The sequence below is a fragment of the Physeter macrocephalus genome, chromosome 15 (genome assembly GCF_002837175.3).
Source record: "Physeter macrocephalus isolate SW-GA chromosome 15, ASM283717v5, whole genome shotgun sequence".
In the NCBI taxonomy this organism is placed as follows: domain Eukaryota; kingdom Metazoa; phylum Chordata; class Mammalia; order Artiodactyla; family Physeteridae; genus Physeter; species Physeter macrocephalus.
Window position 1 is genome coordinate 54,937,108 of NC_041228.1, and position 3,230 is coordinate 54,940,337.

Genomic DNA, 3,230 nt, shown 5'->3' on the forward strand with positions numbered 1-3,230 from the left:
TTTAACTGAGTATGCCACTTTTTTAAGTCCAAGTTCACTTGTGGTTGTGGCCAATCAGTTTCCATAAGTCCCACACCAACAGGACTCCCCCTCATCTTCACAAAATATTTCTCATCCTGGTACATTGACTCTCTAGACTTTATATTCCAGTGATGGAAAGAAGAAAATAAATAAGTAAAAAACAATATATATTTGTATGGTGAAAAGTACTGTCAAGAAATTTAAACAGTGACATGATACATAGTAACTGAGTAGCAATAAGGTACTTCTGAGTTGATTTATATGCTAGAACACGTTTGGTAAAAAATAAATAGACCAAGATAGGAGAGAAGAAATTTCTAAGAAGAAGGAAAGCAAGCAGAAAGCCATAACTCTGTGATATGCATGTATGAATAGCAAAAGGAATGGTAATTAAGTGAAGTGAGCTGAGCAGAAAATCATTAGACTAGAGATCAGAGAGGTAAGCTAAGGTAATGTCTGGGCATTTTGGCATGGCGTATGGTTGAGGACAAGTTTGGAGTTTTATTCTGCAGGTGAAGGGAAGCCTTTGAGGTTTCTTTAAGCTGAACATCCATATGATCTGATTTTGTTTTCAAAGATCACTCCGGGTGTCTTTTGGTAATAAACTACAACAGATCAGAGAGAAACAGAGAGACCAGTTAGGAAATGAGAACAAAACATCAAAAAAATAGTTAAATATTTTGATTTCCAGAAACAAAATGACTTTTTTAAAATTTTAACAAGATTTGTGACCTGAATATTTCCAAGAAGGAAGTGACTGCATGGTTACCAAGAGTGCAGAATCAACACAAAATGGCAGCCATCCACATTTCTTGTACATTAAAAATGTGTTTCTCTTAGACATTTTTGGGAGTTATAGCTGCACACTGAATTATTTATTATTATTTAAAATGATATTACTTCAAGAACATATATTGTCTTAGATATTTTTCCTTTACGCATACCATGCCTCTCAGGTTTATTTTAAGCACTAAGTGGTTCTGATGGAAAGGAATAAAATATATTATTCGTTTTCTCCAGAGTGAACCACCATGATACTTGGCTTGCAAAATTCAGTGATAGAAAACCTTCTGGTTAATTCTTTCTTTATTCCTTATTGTTAGGCTCCATAAGTCACTCTCGAAGTTGAGTTTAATGAAAATGAATTGCTGTATTATGTTTCCTTCACAGAGTAACACAACTGAAATCCCTTTGATTCAAGAGAAATAAATAAGAAAATCTCATAAGAGCAAGAATATAAAGTTACTTCGGAAAGGAATAAGTCCCTAGTTACTGTAAGTGTTTTCACACTGTAACATAGCAATTACCTGGAAAATGCATCTTTTGGCATAATCTCATACTTCCCCTAAAAATTCAATTACTCATTTCTACACCTACAGTTCACTGGAGACAAAAACTCTTATAAACCCAAGACCAAACATGCTGGCATATTTGTTCCTATTTGGCTTTAATGATCTCAGAGATGAGGAGAAAAACTAAATCTAAAAGTAAAGATAAAATAGTAGGTGATGGACATCTCAACTACTGTCTTAATGAAGCATTATGTGGAAACACATATGTATGATGTTAGAAATTAATACTAATTTACAATTAACTTACATTTCAAATTTTAGCTTGAGAGGTATTCTTTAATTTTCCAGATAATTTTCTAATTTACAAATGGGTAATTAAATTGAATGCAACCAACATGGAAAGTCCATTGTGAATATATGTGGGTGTGAGGGAATTCGATTTGCAAAAACCCAACACTCAATTACAATATAGCAAAGAAGCAACTGGTTAAATTTCAAAAAGACTGTGTATTAAACTTACGGAGAAGACTAAAAATAAGTTAGTATTCAATTCAACTCATAGAAATAACGAAACGATTTTTTTTCACTCTCCACAAGAGTTAATTATTAGTAGTTTAAAAGCAATCAGGAGTGGCATGGACATATATACACTACCAAATGTAAAGTGGATAGCTACTGGGAAGCAGCCACAGAGCACAGGGAGATCAGCTTGGTGCTTTGTGACCACCTAGAGGAGTGGGATACAGAAGGTGGGAGGGAGACGCAAGAGGGTGAGGATGTGGGGATATGTGTATACATATAGCTGATTCAGTTTGTTATACAGAAGAAACTAACACAACAATGTAAATCAATTATACTCCAATAAAGGTTTTAAAAAATAAAGAAAAGAAAAGAAAAACAAACAAAAACTATGAAACATTGAAAAAAAAGCAATCAGGAGAGAAAATTATCCAACTGAAGAAATATCTAAATATGTTTAACCTGAATGAGTAATGAAGACAAATTTCACATAAGGGTCTGCCTCCATGTGACCTCCAAACCCAAATTCTAAAATTGATATATATGTAATAATCAATGAAAAACCAACGTATTGAAACGATGTTAAAGGAGTATAGTCAAGCCACAGCTTCTTCCTATAAACTTAGCATGACTGTAAGCAGTTTGTGCTACTAAGAGAGTGATATTTTTAATGTATCAGGAATGATTATACATATGGAATAAATGGTGCTTACCTGAGGGTAGGTGTCAGAAAATTAACTCTACAAAATAGATGGATGAAGGGCTTGGAGTTTATAAGAAATCTAAAAAGAAAACAACGAAAAATTCATTATAAGTGAGAAGTCAAAGAGAAAGAGCAAATTGTTAGGAGATGAGTAGTATGGTACTCTGTTTTTTTTTTTTTTAATATTTATTTATTTATTTGGCTGCACCGGGTCTTTGTTGTGGTATGCGGGGATCTTCATCGCAGCGTGCAGGAACTTTAGTTAAAGCATGCGGGATCTAGATCCCTGACCAGGGATGGAACCCGGGACCTCTGCATTGGAGCGTGGAGTCTTAACCACTGGACCACCAGGAAAATCCTGAATATGTACTTTGAAGTAGCTTGGTCTGTGAGAAATCCTGAAGATAGAATGGTCAGAAAGATTTTCAAGAGGGCAAATATTTAATGAGCAAATAAAGCCACCCTAATCAGCACAGATATGAAACTTCTCTTCCACTGCACACAAATATTTAGTAAAATTCTATTACATGTAAGCCATTTCTCCTATGAGGAGTAGCTAGGGCATTAATAAATAGGCAATTAAGCAGTAGTTAAGAGATACTGAGTCTGAGATTTGGAATAGTACTAGAGAGAAATAAAGGACAGACATAAGAAAGTGTTTAGAAAATTTTTTTTTTTTTTTTTTTTTTTTTTTT